Below are 23263 nucleotides of genomic sequence, written 5' to 3' on the forward strand. Positions count from 1 at the left end.
AATATGTAAGGGTGGCATCAGTACTTTTCTATGGTCCACAAGTGGCTCCCATGTCACATTGTCAAAATATGCCTTATAAGCTTCACACATCTTGACAGATGCTTCAACAGAATATTTCTTCTTTCTCGTTTTAATATAATAGACCACAAATATAGGAAAACACATCAGCGGAATGCATACAACCTCTAGATGACATCTCTGAAAAAATAGGTACATTCATGTTTGCAATGATCGAGAAAAGAAAAACAATGGGATAGAATTTAGAATACAACAAAATTAGCACAGTCACTGTGAATATCCACAATTCATCCGTAATTCGATAAAGAATTGATATATAATATAAATTTACAAGCCTTTCAACTAAGCTCTGCTTAAACTAACTTCATTTCAACTGACAGCGCCCACACCTGAAAAGGTACGGCGCATCCAGAAATGGTTCATTTTCGAATAATGTGCTTCAGCTAGTCACCGAGCTTAGCAAAATAACATGCAATGCTGACATCAGCACATGCAGACACATGTAAAATTATTTATGAAGTGAAGCTTTTCGTTCACCCAAGAACTCACCTCTTTCTACCTAGGTAGCCATTTTTCATGTGTTTGAAGGCATACAAATTCTTTCCTAGTCACAAAAGCGATGTCTGACGAGAGTAATAAGCAATTTTCATGGTTCTGAGACCAAAACTATCAGAAAATAACACCCACTACCTAGGAACAAAATCGTGTTACATACAGTAGTGTAATAGTATTAGAAAACTTACTGGCAAATTATAAAAGCCCGTGCAATATCAAAGACCTTGTTTTCAGAACAATTACAGGAATTCCACCCATAAGTATTCATGTACACTTTGTATGGAATATGTTGATATACTTGTTAATTAAAGAAAATAAAAATATTTGCAAAATAGTGTTTTCTGACGTCTCTCTAAACATTTTGTTAGAGCTATTGGAGAAATTATTATTTATTCATATTTTGTATATGCTCTTCGAGTACCCTAACTTTAACACAGAGCCAGCCTCCTTGCATGTAACAATATTTTATGTCATCCATCCTAAGTTGAAGGACAGTGCTCTAAATTGTGTGCAGACATTGGTATATTTATCACAGTTTCAACAATTCTTCCAAATCTTTCTGTTAACTGCCATACTATATGACATCTTGCCAGCTGCTTTCCTTCCGAGCTCAGTAAGACGGTGATGGGAAGTAGTAGGCTGTAGTACTCTGTCTGGCATTGTTACACCTTGTTGTTGGGGTTCTATCCTTTGCACATTCCCTTACACCTGAAGCAGTTTTTATGCAAACCTCTTAAACTCTCGCAGTGAAAATTTCTTCACAGCTGATTGCCTGAAGAGTATGTGGGCATTCAAGATGATCATTATAAGAACGTGCAGGAATGCTCGTTGACTGGCCTGATTTGCATATCGGACTTAGTGATTAGCTTCATATTAATGCTGTAGTCATTGATGGCATCCATCATGTACAGTAACCCATTAATTTTGGGATTTTCCTTACAAGTAGCCTGCAACTGCTCACAGTGAACTGTGGTAAGCATGTTGACCTTGCACTTGTCATGCCACTACGGGACCAACAAGTTGCCATACTTCTTGGTGAGCACACTCCCCCTCTTGGTCTTGGCTGGGAAGGCAGGAAACTGCTTCCTACAGTTATGGACAGTACAGCCGGCATCTGTACCATATACATGGAGGCACTTTGTCAATGCTGGGGATGTATAGTAAATGTTGGTGTACAAGATGTGGTTCTGGCCAAAGTACCTGTCCATGAGCACCTTTTCCACTGCTCCAGAAAACCCGTATGGGTCCTCTCTCGGCATTTCCACATCTGAGACCGAGTACGCAACAAAATCTACCACATATCCAGTCTTGCACCCACAAGACGACAAAGAACTTCGACCAAATCAGTGTCATTTGGATGGCACGTGCTGAATAAATGCTGATCGTCCCTGGAACAGCACTTTTGACTCATCCAATACCATTTTTTTGGAATGGGTGGAAGAACCTTGTGAATGAGACTTCAAGCATGGTTAGTACTGGGCGAATATTACACACTCTCATAAGGTGCCGGCCTCATGTTTGGGGAATAATGCAGGTATCTAATTATGTCCAGGTACTGGTCGTTGGACATAAATTTCCCAAACATTTTGGTAGCAACCAACTCATTGCCTGCCCAGTTACCCTGCAGCACATGCTTTTTTACACGTGCCTTCAGCATAGTGAGGGTTGGCCGCACATACATCACCCCTGTGTCCAGAGGTGTCCACTCACCCATCCGTGACCTCGGGTTCGCCGAACTGTCAAATCAGCTCTGGAAGACTTTCTGGTAAAACTGATGCCCTGTACCAGGTACTCCATGATGGCCATCGAAGAAAAAGGCCTTGAAGAAAGAGTACTGACTACTATTTCCCTAATAAATGTATTCAGATTTACAATTGCATTATAAATCCATTCATTCAATATCAATCAATCAATCAATCATTTCCTGTGACACCCCACGGGATGCATAGGGCCTCGATGAACTCTCTCCACCAATATTTGTCTCTTGCCATCTCCTTCATGTCCCACCAACACTCCTCTCCTGCTTCCTTTTTCATTGTCCTCAACCAGGTTTCCCTCGGTCTACCTCTACCTCTTCTTCCTCTAGCAGTCCACTCTGGCACATCCTGTATTAAACTACCTTCTTTTCTGTATATGTGTCCCAGCCACTTCCAGCGAGACAGTCTCACATATTCATGAACTGGTTCCACTCTCGTAATATCCCTAACTCTTTCATTTGTAACTCTGTCTTGCCACTTTACCCCAAGAATCCTTCTCAGTATTTTATTCTCAAATCTTAATACTTTCTGATCTGTTGCAATTGTACTGTACCATGACTCATCTCCATAAATTATAATTGGTCTAACCATGGACTTGTAAATTTTCACTTTAGTATGTACCGAAAGCATATTATTATTCCAAACAGATATCAGCATTCCAACAGCTCGCCAAGCCTGTCTAATCCTCTCCTCAATTTCATTGTTTAATGATCCATTAGATGATACAATCGTTCCCAGATATTTAAAGTTTTCTACATTCTTCACCACATTATTCCCAATTACACAATCGATTTGGTTCTCCACGTTCATATTAATAATTTCAGTCTTTCCACAATTTATTACCAATCCCACTTTTTCTCCTTCCTCCACCAGACAATCAAGCACCCTCTGCATCTCGTAAATACTTCCACAAATCAGTACAATATCATCAGCATAGTCCAAATCCATCAGCTTATTTTCTTTCCAGTTAATTCCTGCACGTGTTCTCCTTACAACCTTTTTCATAACCTCTGATACATTACCAATATGCTGGGAATCGAACCCAGGACTCTTAGGTGAGAGCCAGGCAGCATACCACTACACCACGACCCGGTAAAAGTTAACTCACGTTGTCACAATCTTGTAACCAACGTCCCTCCGCCCCCACTGTGGGCATCAAGAGGATGAGTTAATCCCCTGGCACTCGGGCAAGTAGATGCTTTTAATCTATCCCAAGCACTTACGGCAAGTCAGAATGAAGGGAGAAACCTGTACTGTACACAGGAAAAATCATCTGATAAATTACCAATATGCTGGGAATCGAACCCAGGACGCTCGGTGAGAGCCAGGCAGCATACCACTACACCACGACCAGGTAAAAGTTAACTCACGTTGTCACAATCTTGTAACCAACGTCCCTCCGCCCCCACTGACTTACCGTAAGTGCTTGGGATAGATTAAAAGCATCTACTTGCCCGAGTGCCAGGGGGTTAACTCATCCTCTTGATGCCCACAGTGGGGGCGGAGGGACGTTGGTTACAAGATTGTGACAACGTGAGTTAAATTTTACCTGGTCGTGGTGTAGTGGTATGCTGCCTGGCTCTCACCTGAGAGTCCTGGGTTCGATTCCCAGCATATTGGTAATTTATTAGATTTTTCCTGTGTACAGTACAGGTTTCTCTCTTCTTTTTCATAACATAATCCATAACCACAACAAACAACAATGGCGAAAGAACTCCTCCTTGAATCACTCCTGACCTAACTTGAAATGGATCACTCAAAGAACTACCCATCATTACCTTACAAAAAGTACCTTCATATAGGCTTCTAATAATATTTACAAACTTTTCTGATATACCATAGAATCTCATAATATTCAAAATAGCTCCACGTGAAACACTATCAAACGCCTTTTCAAAAACAACAAAACACATACTAAGTGGCATTTTCATCTCATTAGCTTGTTGCATTAGATGCCTTACAATAAAAATCTGATCATTACAACCTCGACCTTTTCTACATCCCGCTTGTTCTTCTCTAAAAATTTTATCAATTACTGGCTCTGTTCTGTTCAACAAGGTTTTGGGAAAGACTTTTCCAACTACAGGTGTCAAAGTTATCCCCGTCCAATTGCCACACACACTTAAATCTCCCTTTTTTGGTATTTTTATAATCACTCCATTTTTCCACACTTCTGGAATTCCACCATTATCCCAAGCCACATTAAAAAGTTTCAAAAGTGCATTCATCAACTCGTCATTTTCCACCTTAAGCATTTCAGGGAATATTCCATCCTCTCCTGGGACCTTAAAATTCTTTAACTCCTTTATAGATTCAATATCCATGAAAAAAAAAAAACAGCAACTTTGTCTCATTGAGGAAGAGGAGTTAACAGACATCTGTAATTACCGTACTCTAAAGCTCAAATACATCAAAGTGTCACATGACACATGTGGATTCACATGAGGACGTGTAGCCATACCCAGCGAAGAAGCTGTAAAAATCCTTATGCAGTTTTCTACCTCATTTCTGTAAACTGGGATTCTGTACACTTACTGACATAAAAAAAGAAAAGCCATGCAAAGCCAAGACCGCAAAGTGTTGGACAAATAATTGTGTGGTCGTCTAGTATTCTTCCTAATTTACAGCGGATATGCAGATTCAGTTTGGTTCATGTGTTGCGGTAATTAAGCACCTTTGTGTGTCAAAAATGTAACTTTCATATTTTCAAAGGATATACATTGTTATACCTTAAATGTTCGTGGCTATATTGAGAACTGTGCATAGATAAGTCAGGCAGTTATTCAAAGGCAGCTGAGCACTTCTGGGTTTCATTCCTCTTAAGAAACAGCTGAAGTATTGTTGCAAAAGAATGTGCCTCTCACACTACCTCACTCACTCTCTGTTACTTGCTGACTGGTTCTCACCCACTGAATCTGACTGGCTACTCTGTTCTTCACTGATTAGCTCTCACTCTCTGACTCACTCTGTCATGGAATCAATCACAGTCCGTCCATCACATACTTACTGACTGTTGTTACGGAACAGAGAAAGATAATGTACACATTAAGTGAGAATACTAAGAGTCACTACTGTCCCGTAAAGTTCCAGGTTCAAAACAAAAGAGTTAGGTAAAATTACAAGTTAAAGTTTAATGCACAAACTAACAACAAAACATTCAGAACTCATAAGGATAATGTAATGGCAAAAACAGGTTAAATATATGGTTAACTGCAATAGCCTCTATTAACACGAAATTAGCAAGAATAAATTTATCTAAGTCAGCCCTGATAAAATGAGATACCAGATAATACTCAGTGAATGCCAGATAAATTCTTACAGATACAAACTATTATCAAAAATGACTGACATAAAGAACCCCACACGAATTACAAAAACATCACTAGGCCTACAAATTAAACTTATGCTATACAGTACAAGAAAAAAATGCAACAACAGTTATACTCAAATTACACACAGCTGCTAGATGGTTGGAGACTTCTTGAGCACTCACAATAATAATATCTGTACAGGGGAGGACAGAGATGTGAACAAAATGAGGAGCAGATCTAAGTGGCAATGATGCAGAGACTGAGCTCATTATATAGGGGCTGGCAGAGCCTGATACAACTTGTAAGAGGACGCGCAAATGAAAGCCATGGGGACATAGAGTTCACAATCCCGCTCTGGACAACAGAGAGAACGACTTACTCTACTATAACGGTAGAAGGGGGGAACTGAGGCAGAACACGCTCGTGATCAAACATGCAGCAACTGTGCGTTAAAAATCACACAAAGGATGATGAAATCATAGGCTATGTAACACCTCCCCACAAAGAAAAAAGAAATTTACAAAGGAAATTTCTTATTACTCTAAAACAATCTGTATATGGCATTACAGACCATGCAAAAACCTTTCCTAGTGTTACAAAACATGAGATCTCCCTAGCACGTTCAGTCATAGGTACTTGCCAGTATCCCTTTAACAAATCAAACTTACTTATGTACCTAGCCTTTCCGATCTTGTCTATGCAATCTTCCACGCGAGGGAGAGGGTAAGTGTCTGTTTTGGTTATCTGATTAACAAGTCTGTAGTCAATGCAAAGCCGCTGTGACCCACCTGGCTTAGGGACCAGAGTGACAGGAGAACTCCGCTCGCTCTGACAGGGCTCAATCATCTTGTGGTCCAACAGGTAGCCAAGCTCCTTCTGGATGAGAGGAACTTTCACTGGGTTCACACGGTAAGGAGGCAATTTGATTGGCTTTGCGTCTCCAACATCGACATCATGCATCAACACAGTGGTTCTTCCTGGAGTGGCATGGAACACTTGCGGGTACTCCTGCAGTAATGCCGAAAACTCCTGCCTTTCCTTGGGAGGTAGATGAGAAAGCTTAGTCTGGAGATCATTCATGATATCAGGATTCTTCCCCAAACTATCACTCAGGCTCATACTGCATGGGAGAGCTTCACTTGCAGACTCGGGTGGAACAGCTACAGTGCAGACTGGACTATTTTTCGTCCTGCCCGTGATACAACTTCAGCATGTTGATGTGACACAGCTGCTTGCTCTTTCTACGATCTGGTGTGGCGATGACATAGTTGACATCACTGAGTTTCTTCTCCACGAAATAAGGACCACTAAACTTGGCTTGAAGAGGTTGCCCATGAACTGGTAGCAGAATCAAAACCTGATCTCCTGGCTGAAAGTGGCGTAACCTGGACTTCTTATCATACCAAGTCTTCATCTTCTCCTGAGCAGCTCCTAAATTCTCTCTCGCCAGCTGTAAAGCAGTGGACAGCCGTTCTTTGAACTTCATCACATACTCCAGCAGGTTGACGTCATCTTCCTCCGACAGCCAGCATTCCTTGAGTAACTTAAGGGGTCCTCTTACTTCATGGCCAAACAGTAGTTCAAAAGGTGAGAAGCCCAGTGATTCATTTGGAGATTCTCTTGCAGCAAACACAACGAATGGAAGACTTTTATCCCAGTCTTTCTGATGTTCCAAACAGTATTTCTTGAGCATCGATTTGAGTGTTTGATGATATCTCTCCAACGCTCCTTGGGTCTGGGGATGGTAAGCTGAAGACGTGATCTGGGTGATGCTCAGCTCTTTCAGAGACTGCTTGAAAACGTTTGACATGAAATTACTTCCCCGGTCTGACTGTACCTCCTTGGGCAGACCAAACTTTGTGAAGAACCCTAGCATTTCCTTAACCACGTTCTTTGCTGAGATATTTCTAAGTGGAATGGCTTCAGGATAACGAGTAGCCATATCAATCATGGTCAACACATAAGAAAATCCTGAAAAAGTCTTAGGAAGAGGGCCCACAATATCCACCAACACACGGGTGAAAGGCGCCTCAAAAGGAGGAATGGGAACTAGAGGTGCAACCTTTTCGGTCTGATTACACTTCCCCACAACTTGACAGGTGTGACAAGACTTACAATACCAGGAAACATCCCTGAAGATACCTGGCCAGTAGAAGTGTTTCAAAATGCGTGCCACAGTCTTCCTCACTCCAAGGTGTCCTGCCAAACTGGAATCATGAGCCACTCTAATGATATCCTGTCTACAAACACGAGGGATGACAACTTGATGTACAACCTCCCATTCACAGTCGGCTGATGCTGTTGGGGGTCTCCACTTCCTCATAAGTACTCCTGACTTTACATAATAACAAGTAGAAGCACCAGCTGACTCTTCCTCACTGCAAGCAGAGTTAGCTAGACCTTTCAACTCAGGGTCAGCAACCTGCAACTCAACCAACTCTTGACGAGACAAATTATCAACACTACGGGGTACTGCCTCATCTGGTGAGTGGTCCAAATTAGCAAGAAAAGTGTCAGCTAGGATAACATCATCATCATCATTATCCTCTAAATCACCATTAACTTTAGACTTAGCCCTAGTGACAGCACATGCAGGGAACACATCAGGGACATCACAATCCTGGGACGCAGCCACTGGCTCACCAGACAACTGAGGAGCTGGACACACTTGACTTCCACCAATATCATTTCCAAGTAAGAAAGTTACACCTGACATTGGGAGTGTCTCAACCAACCCAACCATAACAGAACCATTAACAAAACCAGACTCTAAATTCACTCTGCACAGAGGGACGGAGAAGTAATTATTCCCTACACCTTGTAAGATTACAGTTTCATCAGAGGAATTAACATTAGAGCCTAGAACACTGGTCAGCATAAGGGATTGGCAAGCACCTGTATCACGATATATTTGAACTGATTTCCTGTCATTACTGTTCAGAGGACTGACAAAACCATCAGACAGGAAATTAGCACATGAACTCTTGAGAGTGTCACCCACGTTACTGCTCAAAAGAGGAGCTCCATCATGAGAATTTAAGTTACCCCTCAAAGCAGGTTCAGTTAACTCAGTTAAAGAATTCTGGGAACTCTCAAGAGTGGACACTAAACCAATTGACTGAATATTTAAAGACTCCTTTTTGTTCACATCACGCTGTCTCCTGAAACATCTCTCCGTAGTATGACCAAGCTTACTACAATAAGTACATTTACTTTTCTGAAATCTAGAGGTGAAGCTGGTATTTACTTCCTGAGAAACATCATCCTTATTCTCTTTCCTGTTACCTGTACTCTGGAGTAGAGGCAACGTACTTACTCTCAGCTTTCCCTTTTTCTCTAGAATATCTCTTGTGAGTGAGAACATACTCATCAGCTAAAACTGCAGCATCAGACAAATTATCTATTCTTTTCTCATCAAGATATAGGCTTACATCTTTACTAATACACCTTTTGAAATCCTCCAGCAAAATCATCTGCTTAAATTTACCAAAATCAGAATCCACATTCTTAGAATTTAACCACTGCTCTAACAGATCTTCTTTGATTTTTGCATACTCAACATGGGATTGCTTATCTTGCTTGTAAGTTGTCCTAAATTTTACTCTATAGGCTTCAGGAACAAGCTCATAGGCCTTAAGAATCAAGCTCTTAACTACATCATAATTATCAGATTGATCCTGAGGCAAAGATGCATAAGTTACTTGAGCTTTACCGGTGAGAACAGTTTGAAGGAGTACTGGCCAATACTCCTTAGGCCAATTAAAACCTGTAGCTACCCTCTCAAACAACTGAAAATACTTAGTTAAATCAGATTCATTAAAAGGAGGGACAAGTTTAACATTTTTAGCCACATCAAAACCATCAGAGCTAGATGATCCAGTTCCACCTTGTTTCATGCGATACTCATGGTCTGCCTGAATCCTAGCAATTTCAACTTGTGCCTCAACCTCCCTAGCACGGGCCTCCTGCAGGGCTAGCTGTAACTTAGCTAATTCAATCTGCGTTTGCTCATTTGGAGGAGTTACATTAAACAAGCTTTCATTAATCATGTCAACAATTTGATCTTTAGAATGATGAGAGCGAACAGCAATTCCCAATTGTTGAGCAACAAGCTTAAGTTCATTCTTTGTTCTGTTTTCTATATCACACACTGTTTGCACATTTGACAAAAAATCTTTGGCTTCATCAAGTGTAGAAATAGTAGCCATCATGAATATATCACAGTCACAAAATATCAAACAATATCCTTATGATAATATCCTGAATATCCTGATATGAGGTCGCCAAATTTATGTTACGGAACAGAGAAAGATAATGTACACATTAAGTGAGAATACTAAGAGTCACTACTGTCCCGTAAAGTTCCAGGTTCAAAACAAAAGAGTTAGGTAAAATTACAAGTTAAAGTTTAATGCACAAACTAACAACAAAACATTCAGAACTCATAAGGATAATGTAATGGCAAAAACAGGTTAAATATATGGTTAACTGCAATAGCCTCTATTAACACGAAATTAGCAAGAATAAATTTATCTAAGTCAGCCCTGATAAAATGAAATACCAGATAATACTCAGTGAATGCCAGATAAATAATTACAGATACAAACTATTATCAAAAATGACTGACATAAAGAACCCCTCACGAATTACAAAAACTTCACTAGGCCTACAAATTAAACTTATGCTATACAGTACAAGAAAAAATGCAACAACAGTTATACTCAAATTACACACAGCTGCTAGATGGTTGGAGATTTCTTGAGCACTCACAATAATAATATCTGTACAGGGGAGGACAGAGATGTGAACAAAATGAGAAGCAGATCTAAGTGGCAATGATGCAGAGACTGAGCTCATTATATAGGGGCTGGCAGAGCCTGATACAACTTGTAAGAGGACGCGCAAATGAAAGCCATGGGGACATAGAGTTCACAATCCCGCTCTGGACAACAGAGAGAACGACTTACTCTACTATAACGGTAGAAGGGGGGAACTGAGGCAGAACACGCTCGTGATCAAACATGCAGCAACTGTGCGTTAAAAATCACACAAAGGATGATGAAATCATAGGCTATGTAACACTGTTCACTGACTACCTGTTACTGACTGACTCTCAATAAATTGCAGCTGCTGCACATAATGTCCATGACTGACTAAAACTGAACTCTTTAAACTCTCTCATTGGTCACTGCACACTCACTCTATTTATTTCTCTCTGGATAATTAAACACAACTGAACTGAATCATCTGGCACGCTGCCAGCAAGCCAAGCTGGACCCTTGATATACCCCCGCTCACTGGCTCCACCATACTAGTGCGGCCCAGAATATTCTAGAGCCTGGTAGGGAACTAGCATTTTCTCACTTAACAATGCACTTATTATAAGAACACACTAACAGTAATGACAAAAAGTAATTCCTAAAGTAAGACAGAAAGTAAACAAACCAGGTATGCTGAAATCTCCAGACCGTTTCACACATCTCCATATATAAATATTAAACTAATTCTACAGATAGCAAGTAATTTCTAGAATGTTCCTCACATTTTCAGATATAAACCACTAACCTAATCCTACCGGCATAACATTGTCCCCCCCTCAAAATGTGTTGTCCCTGACACAACCATATATAGCTGTATACAAAAACATAGAACATAAACACCCAGATAAAAGGGCTGTCACAATCACTTTTACTATCTAGGTCCCATGGCGTGAAGACCAGAATCACCAGCACTTTCAATGACTCCATTATTCTCTTGGGCTCTCCTTTCATCTCTTGTGTCCAGCAGGTCCTCTCCTCCACTCCAAGTACACATTCCAGGACCATATCTCCCGGGGAAACTACATCAGCGTACTTCACCAAAACCCCCTCAGCTACTCCATCGGTGGCTTCTCCAGACGCCGGACACTCTTGGCAAAGTGGTCATGTAGTTCTTCCTGGGGTTTAAACATACTCCTCTTGCATGCACTGCTTGTTTACCCCAGGTTGACTTCTTGGCACATCCCCAAAACTGTGCCCCTCCCCTATTGGGAGCAGCCTAGCCACGTTAGTGGGACTTGTGTGTCCTGATGAGCTGGTGAGCCAGACCAAATGGGGGTACTCCCCTCTTCTTTCCCTTCTGGGGACGGGGAGGGGCTGACCATGCTGGAGGGGTGGTTGGTAGTGGTCTTCTCCATCCCCAGTCTCTGGAGCTGGATTACTCTCTCATGTGTTTTCCGTGCATGGTGTTCCATAATGCTGGGAAACGGGAGTCGTCGTAGTTGAGCGATGCTGCATGGTGTACACCCATGAGCAAAAGTTCGCCGACAGTCCCTGCCAGGCGTATGATTCCAAACAAAGCCCATAGAGAATACAGAGCTCGTCCACCAGAGTAAGGGAGAAGGAAGATGGAGAGGGGGACAGGGAGGGAGGCAACGGGATGGGAAGGAGAGAGCCTGTAGCAATGGTGGATCAGGTGTTTTCGTTTTCGTTTTTGAAGGCTCCAACATGCTTGCATGCATTGGCCTTGGTCACCTAACGGCGGCTTTCCATGCTGCCCGGTCTATTGCAGCCTCCCTGTTCAGTCTCTTAACCCTGAGTTCACACTTAATGACCTCGTCCCATGTCTTTCTTGGTCTACCCCTCATAACCCCACCTCCAATATTAACACTTCTCACCTTCTGCACTCATTTATCATCCCCCATCCCCTCCATCTGCCCAAACCATCTCAATCTACCTCTCCTCATCACAACACAATACACTTCAGTCCATCCTAACTCTCAACTCTTCCATCGTAAACCCAGCCCCCCCAGACCTTTCACGCAGGGATGCACTGCACATCCTCCTAATCATTGTCATTTCTGTACGTCTGAGCCTGCGAATATCCTCCTCCTTTACTGCCCAGGTCTCACTACCATACTGCATTACACTCCTAACACATGCTGCATACAAAGACCCCTTAGCACGTAGGGAGAGTCCTCTCAATGTCAGGAGAGGCAACAGCTCCCTGAACTTCTTCCAATCACTTCTCACCATATCCACAGACCTAGCTCCAGCCCCACCTTCAGCACATAACATGTCTCCCAAATAACAAAACTCTTCCACACACTCAAGAGACTCACCAGCAAGATCAATCCTTTCACACCTGACAATCTCCACCTGCTTTCCCTGACACGCCGAACACATAAAATCAGCATTATCTCGCAGTCTACCTCTGATACCACTACATCTCTTGTGCACTCATTTATCACAAACACTGCACAAGATGGAATTACTTCCCACACCCTTGTGGCAAACTGCACATGGCCACTCTCCCTCGTCTTTGACAGTACATCCACCAACCCTAGATATCATCACTTTTGTTTTATCTGCATTTACCCTTAAGCCCTTGCACCCCATACCATCTCTCCACTTCCTAAATCTTTCCTCTGCCTCCCTTTCGTTCTCTGCAATCAACAACAAGTCATCAGCATACAACATCTCCCATGCACGGGAGTCATGGGAGAGGACTTAAAATACCCTGATAAACAACATGGGACTCAAAACCAACTCGTGATGCACACCAACGTTCACGGAAAACTCATCACTCAAATCTCCATTCACTCTTACCTGGATGCGAGCACCCACATACATAGCCATAACCACCGTAACCAGCCACTCCTCCAAGCCAAGCTATCTCATAGCCAACTTCACCACCTCTCTGGGGACTCTGTCAAAGGCCTTTTCCAAACCAACAAAAACAAAATACAGATCCCTTTTCTTCCCAGTATATTTTTCCTGAAGCTGTCGAACAATGAATATGGCATCAGTGGTCCCCCTGCCTGGCATATACCCAAACTGCATCTCGTCAATATTCACTCTTTCTCTAATCATACCTTCTAGAACTCTCTCCATTACCTTCATTATATCTGATCTAAAAGCTTTATACCTCTGTAACTTCCTTTTTCCAGGGATCACCCTTCTCTTTATACACATTTACAATTGCACTCTTCAACCAATCATTTGGGACAACACACTCATATATAATCATATTTATCAGGTAGGTGACTAACCTCACCCCTATATCTCCTGAGGCCTTCAACATTTCGGTAGTCAACCCAGACACCTGATGCCTTCCTCACCTGCATCCTGCCTGTTACCTTACTCAGTAGCGGTGTCAATCAAAGGCCAAGGGCCAGACACTGGACCTGCTGGCTCCAAACCTTCCCTGTCCCAGTCAAATTCCTCATTCAACAACCGGCTATAATGCTTTCTCCAAGCATCTTTAATACCCCCACTGTTAACCACTACCCTTCCTTCATCATTTTTTACACATTGCTCACCTATAATATCCCGATTATCCCTCTTCATCCGATTTGCCACTTTAAATATCAAATTTTTCCCTTCCCCATGATTTAGGTTATCAAGTAAGAGTCTGTGTGACTCAGACTTCGCCCTGTATACCTCTCTTCTAGCCCAGCTTGGCAGCCAAGTATTCCTCCTTGTTACCGTCCTTTTTCCATTCCCCGAAAAGCCTTTTCTCCTTAACTGCAGCATCTACACCCTCATCCCACCACCAAGTTCCTTTATGTCTTGGTGGACCTCTTATCCAACCGCATATTACATCAGTAACTCTCAAGAGATTGTTCTTGAGGGCTCTGTACTGTTCATTTACGCCTCTGTCAACGGCTCCCTGTTCAGCCACCACTCTCCTCATCCCGCTATAGATGGCATCCCTTACTACTTGGTTTTCCAGATTCCATATATTCCTTCTAGGTTCATAAGTCCTCTTTTTCATCATTCGTTCCTTAAGCACCATATCACAAATGAATAGTTTGTGCTGCTGCACACACTTTCACTTCCCATAACCTTAACATCCCTCACTAACCTCCTATCAGCCTTCCTAACCAGAAAATAATCTATCTGACTGCTATTTCCCCCAGACTCATACGTAATTAACCTACTCTCTCTTTTCTAAAATATGTGTTGCACACAATCTTATCCGTTGCCTCCCCAAACTCGAGTTTCTCCTTCCGTATTCCTTATACCATACGCACATCCCCCATGTACTCCTTCATAACCTTGAGCTGCTTATTATTATTATTATCATTATTATTATTATTATTATTATTATTATTATTATTATTATTATTATTATGTATGAGATAAGCATGTGAAAGAAGGACGCAATCCAGCATTAGACCTTAGAAAACGGCTGACATCATTTGTACTTTTTTCTGATTAATCTAGAGGATTTTTCTTGTGTGACGGAAGCACTAGTGATGACCAAAGGCTAAAGGTTTGATAAAGTCTAGCAACCCATAAACAACAGTTTGAATTTGAACCAGACGATCAAACAGGGCACAGGAAAATCCCCATCATCTGAAGGTTAAGGCAGTAAAAAATTATTTTAATCGTGTCAGGTAATGTGAAGGTAGACTGGGAGTTGGCAAATTAAACTTGTAAAAGGCAGTGCCTAGTTTGGTGGTAAGTATTTGAAACGTGATTAATACGCTATGACAATAACTGTAAAGGTATTAAACATAATAATTCTTATTATTCTGATGACGAAAAGGCAGGGTCAGTGCTGCATTTTTACGCTGCTGATGTTATACACATCCAATAGCGGTAGCATGTTGTGAACCGATCAACTAGTCCCCTTCAGTTGGAGTGGCAATAATACCTAATGTCTATCAACAGTAAAATTATTATACCACCCTTCACGCTTCCATTTATGAAGTATGCAATTATATGATTCCCAAATACTTACCACCAAACTATAGGCATTGCCCTTTACGTGTTTCATTTGCAAACTCCTTGTTCTCTCTCTCTCTCTCTCTCTCTCTCTCTCTCTCTCTCTCTCTCTCTCTCTCTCTCTCTTCCCCGCCTTGCCTATTAGTTTACGTTCTTCTACCTCGCACTCTACCTTCATACCTGACACGATTAAATTAATTTTTTGCTGCCTTAACCCTCAGACGATGGGGATTTTCTTGTGCCTGTTCGAACAGCTGGATGAAATTCAAGCCGTTGTTTATGGGTTGCTAAACTTTATCAAACCTTTAACCTTTGGACATCACTAGTGCTTCCGTCACACAAGAAAAGTCCTCTAGAATTAGAAAAAATACAAATGATGTCAGCTGTTTTCTAAGGGCTAGCGCTGGATTACGTCTTTCTTTCTTACACTTACCTAATAATAATAACAACAACAACAACAACAACAATAATAATAATAATAATAATAATAATAATAATAATAATAATAATAATAGTATAATAATAATAATAATAATAATAAACACCCGATATGTGCTATCTACCATCGTCACAGGCTCTCTCCCTCCCGTCTCGTTGCCTTCCTCCCCGTCCTCTTCTCCGTCTACTTCCTTCACCCTTATTCTGGTGGAAGAGCACTGCGCCTTCTATGGGACATGTTTGGAAACATGTGCCTGGCAGAGACTGTTGACGAACTTTTGCATGTGGGTGTACCTTGCAATTAGCAACATGCCTCTTTGGTCCTCTATTCTAGCTAAATGGGTAGCTTGGTTGGGCCCGACTAGGTTAATCAGCTGGTCATTTGATGGGTGGGGTTAAGTGGGCACTGGGGAAACTAATAGATTTCTTTCGTTCTGCAGTCACCCTTGTCTGGGTCCCTCCGTGGTTACCTGTGTATACTCCCTCACTACCTTCGGGGTAGTCAGCAGTGTTATCCCTGGCTTCATACCGGTTGGAGGAAATTAATTTTGTTTCATTTAAAATGGTTTCAACATGCTTATGTGCGTCAGCCTTGCTCACCTAATAGCGGCTGTCCATGCTGTTCAGTTTCTGTCAGCCTACCTGTTTAGTCACTTATCTTTGAGGTCACACTATGACCTAGTCCCTGATCTTTTTCAGTTTGTCGCTCACAACCCTGCCCTCAGCGTTCACACTGCTCACTTTTCTATACGCAACGGTCATCCCGAATCCTCTTGACATGCCCAAACCATCTTAATCTACCCCTCATCACAACACCAATATACTCCACTCCCATCCTTCTTCACAATTTTTCCACTGCAAGTCTAGACTCCTCAGGCCTCACATTCAAGGATGCATTGCACATCCACCTAATCATCACCATTTCTGCAAAGGAATTAAGTCTTTTTTTTTTTATGTACATGGCTTGCATTAAATAATAATTCCGAGATACATAGTGCAGTCCCCAGCAATAGGCCTTCTTGGATGGGAGCCTGAAACTCCTCTGCAAGAGGGGGCTATATTGCAGCAGCCTCCCTAGTGATTGGGGGTCCCTATAAATTTTGGAAGGTCCCACATGGGCACCCTCTCCCCAGGGTGGCCCACCAGTTCACAGTCTTGGATGCCCCCCAGAGTTTGGGACATTGGCACCTGGAATGAGCTTAACCCTTCCGTGATCCTGCTTCGGGAATTGACTGGTCCCCCTGACCAATTTTTTCAAGTTTCGAAAATCGATTTGTTTTCCTTACCAACGTGCAAAGAATCATCTGGCCAACTTGTCAGTGTACTTCGTAATTTTTAGTTTCCTTAAACCCATCCTGTGATTTGTAATGAATTTTGAAAAAAATCGCAAAATGACAGCAGACACGCCAATGAAAACGAAGCAAATGCGCCACACTAAATAATATTCATTTTTTCACACAAAAAAATATGTTGTTGCTGAAATGTTTTGGAATAAGTAGCAATATGTAACACGTACAGAATGAGTACATGATATGAGAAGTTATTTTTTTAATGTTTTTTTTTCTATGTTTTATGCAAGTATGTAGTTTTGTAGTCTGGGTGGTGAAGTGTGTGCCAATAGAGAGGAAAAAATTTCTATTTTAAGTCTGTTACTAGTTATGGACGCTGCTTTGTGTGTGTATAGGCCGAACCGTAGTGGCCAATATTCGATACGACCCAAGATTAACACCTCGCACAAGGGAATTATCGTGAAGGGAAGGGAAGGTTTTACATCTATAGATACACCATGAGAACATCTCACATGTTGCTGAAATGCTTGTACAAAACAAGAGATGTGTACAATGAACAAATTCAATACATAATACAGTATGTGTACCTATAAATAAAAATGTCATAATTACCTCTGCCAAGGAGGTTATGTTTTTGCCCACTTTGGTTTGTTTGTTGGCTGTATGTTTGTGAGACTGATAGCATGATTATTCAGAAAGTTATGAAAGGATTTTGCTGAAATCTTTTAGAGTAGGGTGTAGCCCAAGGGACAAATCCATGAGATTTTGGTTGTGATCCGGATCCTCATCTGGATCCAGGAATTTATTGTTTGATGGTTTACACGATGTCTCCAAAAGTTCTCAGTGAATATCATTGAAATACTGTGGTAGGGTGGGCAAGAAAGAATTTATTAAATTTTCAGGGGTGCCTGGATCCGGATATCTAAGATGGCATTGGCGGAGGTATGCGCTACCTGAGTGCTTTGTAGTTGAGAATATTATCTCTCTTTTAGATTTATAACTTTTATTCCTGTATGGAGTTGTTTTCTGGGTGATATAGATTGTCTGGAAAGAGAGGAGATGGATGCTATTTTAAGTCTGTTTCAAGATAATGGGTGCAGATGTGTGTTTAGGGACAATCCTCGTGGTAAAAAAAAAATAATAATAATAATAAAGTAAATGATAAGGCCAGAGATTACAGTAGCATGGTGGGCTGGGCAAGGAGGGGTAAAGGATGGTGAAGTTTTCGTTATAAGTACAGTGAGCAAAGAATATTAATATTTTTCATGCAAATACAAAAAAAAAAAAAAAAATGAGAGGGAAACAATGCAGTAAAAGAAATATTGGCAAAATTAACATGAGTAATGGAAAATAAAACAACTTTCCTTTTATGCTTGTAGGGTTGTGGGTGTTTGGATATAGAGTAGACAGAGTGGGCAAGCACAAAGGATGCTTATTTTTCTCCCCTTCCTTTCTAGGTCAAAAGCAAACTTTAACAAACAGTCTCCGTCTTGGAAAGATACATTCTTTTCTTGACTTATTTTCTTATTCTCACTTACTCTAACAACTGAGGGAAGCAAATTTAAGACTGAAGTCCACTAATGACTGATTCACGAGATGTAGCGACTGCCTGAGTAGTTTGAAGGGAAGAGAATGTCAGTGTCAACATCTACCAGACCTTTGTTCCCTTCCCAAAATTGTTCGCAGTTTTTTTACAGATTGCACTGCATCAATGTCACCTGCCAAGCTTCAGTAAGACGTTGTTCAATGCCGGCAGCCAATTAGGAGCTAATTGTGACTCCCCCCTCTCTACCTGGGAACAAGCAGATGGAAGGTACTGGGACTCCGGCCTCTGTCCTACAGCTTCCTGGCTCTAAGATCAGGGTAGAATCTCCCATTGGAAACCCCCTGCCTTGGTGGGCAGAAGGGACTGAGCCCCTTCACAAGGAAATCCTCTCTGAGGGGTGCAATGGAGCTCAGCCCCGTGAGATATTATCTTCCTCCAATAGGAACGACAGGGATGAGCCCCAGAAGACTATATCTGCCTCCGGGAATGAAGTAAACAAGATTGATGCCACAAAGGATGAGGCCATAAATTCCAAATCTGGGATGGTCAGAAATAAATCAAACACTAGGGGTCAGGTAGGAACACTAATTTAGTGACTCCCCAGGATCTACAAGCCTGTGAGCTTCAAACATTTTCTTGGGGTCAGGGCATCTGACACAACGAAGCTCTCTACTGGGACTTCTTCCGTCAGACTAGGGAAATGAAAGCTCTGATAGGTTCACTGCCTAAGGTTTTTCCATATTCTGATGGCAGCCTTCTGGCTGAGGTCATGACACTGGATCAGAGTTTGGACTTTGGTGCCATGAAGATACTTGGTGGAACACTTGTGAAGGTGCAGCCTCACATGTCCCACCACTACCCGATGAGGAGCTCACTAGCTGGTGGACAAAGGAGTGGTGCAGCCCACTCGAACTCTTTTGTAATTTTCATCCATAGCCAACTTCCTTTGTTCTTGCATGCTCGATGGGATGGCTTCCAATTGAAGGCAATCATGCTTTTGGCTCAGAGGTGTTTCCATTGTCATTACTTTGGGCACGCTTCTAAATCTTAGGGACGAGCTAAGGGGGGGTTCTCCCTCAGCCTGCATGAATTGTGCCAGTGCAGTCCATAATGACTCTGTTTTGTGCACCACAATGTGTGTTAACAGCTGTGGGTCATATTCTGCTTCTTCAAAGCAAATCAAATCCTATCAGTTTGAGAAGCAGGTCTTGACTCTTCATGTTTCAAACCAGTGTTTTTCTCGTGAGGCTAAGGAGCACGTTCACTTGCACCACGTCCATCACAGCATAACCTATCCCTCCCATGCTCCAGAAAAAGCACTTTCTGCCGTTGGCCCATTCCAGGTCTCATGGCACGATGCCTTCCGCAAGTATCCAAGACCCTTCAGTGGGCCCTTCTTCCCCCAGGCAATGCTCTGAGAAAGTTGCCAAGGAAGCAGCTCCTGGGGCTTCCCCTTCCTCCAAGGTTCCTGCTTTGAAGAAATAAAAGTGGGTGAGGGTCTCTAATGAGTCTTTGGACTCAGAAGAGACCCACCAAAAAAAGATGGTGTCCCCATCAAAGTTCCTTTGTTTGATACCACCACCCCAAGCCTTCCAAAGCTGTGGACAAAAAGCCTGTCTCTGAGGTTGGAAGAGAAGAGTCCGCATGGGTTAAGATCTCCCCTATAAAGAGTAGTTGTATCTCTATGGTTTCCCTCACCATCTGGTAAGTCAAAGCAAGAGGATTCCTGGAGCTAGGCCAAATAGTTTTCTGCTATATCTTCCAGGGCACATAAAGTTGGTGAGGTGTCCTCTGCTGCACAGAGATGCCCGTACCAGCTGCCTTCTGCAGTCAACAGTTGCTAGAGTTCTGTCTCCAGAGAGACTACAGTCAATCTTCCAGCCCCTGGGTGGGTTCTCATCTACAGGGACTTGGCATTCCTCTTGATAGATTCAGAGTGGACATTCCTTCAATGTAATTGCTGAGATCTCTACTCCAACTGGGAGGAATTGTGAAGGCAATCTTCTGTCAGCTCTCTCTTTTGTATTTGTTTGCATCAGACGATGCTGGATGCATCCCTGCTGTTGTCCCTTCTCGGGTATGTGGGCATCGTTATGCCATCTCCTGAGGGTGGGGTTCGGCTGGTGGCTGTGTGATTTACACCAGACATGACATCTCCTGTGCTCCTGCTTCACCCTGATAAAAGGCATGCTGTGGTGTGTGTGTGTGTGTGTGTGTGTGTGTGTGTGTGTGTGTGTGTGTGTGTGTGTGTGTGTGTGTGTGTGTGTGTGTGTGTACATTCCATAATCAGCTGAAGTGTCAGTATAAGCATTTCACTGTCTGGTTGGTCAGCTGCCGAGGCTCTTTCTTCTGCTCTGCGATTTGAAAGTTCAGCATCCTCTGTAAGTAGACAATTGCATCAGTCCCAAGAATGGGCTTCTCTCATGCCTGGTAGTCGAGCTTGGAGTGGGGATCCTCAGTGCAAAGATGCTCACTCATATCTATATCCAGACTGTGTCTTTTCATGTTTGGATGTATCCCTGTGCTCTCCTGATTCACCAACGGACTTTGCTTGGGAGGTGGATGATGACCATCGTGAAAGCAATCACTTTTCCATCCACCTTTAATTCATGGGTGCCCTACCATCTCCAGTGCCACTCTAGAGGTGCTTGGCTTGGGTGCAGTGGCCCCTTTCAAGGAACTGTGTACATTCGATGTCTCAGTAGTAGAGGTTGGCTCATCTGGTAAGGTAGCAGATTTCTTTTCTATGATTGTTTCTGCTGGCTGTGCCTCAGTTTCTCAGATGTCTGGCTGCTTCATACAATGTCTGATCCCCAGGCCTTTGAGAGAAGCAGTTTGGCAATAAGTGCTAGAAGTGCCATCCATGCAATTTCACACTAGGTAAGTTTTGCAGGACAAAGGTGAGGCTACGGTATATTGTGAAGCAGGCCAGCCATTCTTCTTGGTTTTCCTATGTTTTTTTTACTTAGTTCCCATGTGCCATTGATAGTGGTGTGGAAGCATGTTATAAGGATTCGGGGTATGTCCACACTGGACCGCCCCTCCCATTCTTTAGTTAGATGTGATCATTATGTCGGATCTTGTATCCATCAAAATACGCAGTGAGGACTTTCTCTATAGTCTAGTCTCTACCTGTAATGTTGTTTTACCAGAATTCTGAGCTTGAGGTATTGTTGAAGGTCGCTCTGTGGATTTCTCCTACAAGGGTGGTGAACTCTACAGCAATATGATTTGCAATGCAAGTTGTGTTCAACTCTTGCATCAAGTACAGATAATACCTTTGGTCTGGACGATATCCCATGCGTCATGCTGTGACACATTGGTGCACTGAGCATGGACTTTCATCTCAATCTTTTTAATAGGATTTGGTCCAAGAGCTCGTTTGCAGAGCCCACGAAGATTGCTACTATGCTTGCTTTCCACAAACTGGGGAGGGACCACTTGTCCCCATCTGGTTTTTGGCCAATTGCCTTGACTTCTTGCATATGCAAGGTTTTCGAGCACTTGGTCAGCATTGATTAGCCTATTTCCTGGAGTGTGGGAGCCACTCGTCTCAAACAGTGTGGCTTTTGCAAGTTTCACCCCATGTTGGATGCCTTACTCCATCTGGAGTCCACTGTTTGTGAGGCCTTCCTTCACGGACAGCTTTTTGCCACAGTGCTCTTCTGTTTGGAGAAGGCATGTAATGCTGGATGGTGGTACAGTATTATGGACACCCTCCACTCAGTAGGGGACGAGGGGACACCTCCTCAAGTTTATGTTGCAATATCCTCGAATTAATCATATCCATGTGTGGGTGGGTGGCACATGCATTGGGGCAGTAGCTCAGGAGTAGGGTGTCCAGCAAGATAGTGTCCTCAGCATTACTCTGTTTGCCATGGGCATCAGTGGCCTCGTTTTATAGTTTCTACTCAATGCCTTTGCCACTTTGTACATCCATGACTTTTCAATCTCTTCTGGCAGTGTTTGAATGTCTACTGTGGAGTGCCATCTGCAGGGGAATTTCGACCACATTTCTTCTTATGGTGAAGGGCGTAATCCCGAGGGGTATTTGGACCATGTCTCTCAATATGGTGAAGTGCATGGATGCCTCGCCACTTCAAAGACCAAGGTGGTGCACTTATGCCAATGCAGGTTTCACTGCATGGTTCTCCACCTGTCCCTGGAGGGACGCCACCTGGATGTGACAGCACCTTACCTTGGAGGTGCTATATTTTCAGCCATAGGGTTTCTTGTACCTGATCATAGAGATTCTCCACTCTGTGACACACAGCATGTGAGATGCTGATATGACTATTCTCCTAATGTTTTACTGTTCTTTTCTTCAGTGTAAGATAGACTGCAGTTGTGAGATCTATACCTCTGCAGCCAAAGGCCTGCTGCAGATGATGGAATTGGTGTACCATACTGGTCTCCACTTGGCAACTGGTGCATTCCACTACTCTGTGGTTGAGAGCTTGTGTCAAAGCTAAAGAACCACCTCTGAGACTGTCCTGTGAACACTGCATTATCCTCTTGTACATGTGGGTCCACGCTCACCCTGAGTAACCCATGGCCTCAATTGCCCTTGCAATGCAACTCTACGGTGTCTGTGCCATTGAGGGATGTGAATCACTCCCAAAGCCCTTCGGGATTCAGG

Source organism: Coenobita brevimanus, chromosome 58 (genome assembly GCF_032717465.1).
Source record: "Coenobita brevimanus isolate Jiangsu-jjx chromosome 58, ASM3271746v2, whole genome shotgun sequence".
Classification (NCBI taxonomy): domain Eukaryota; kingdom Metazoa; phylum Arthropoda; class Malacostraca; order Decapoda; family Coenobitidae; genus Coenobita; species Coenobita brevimanus.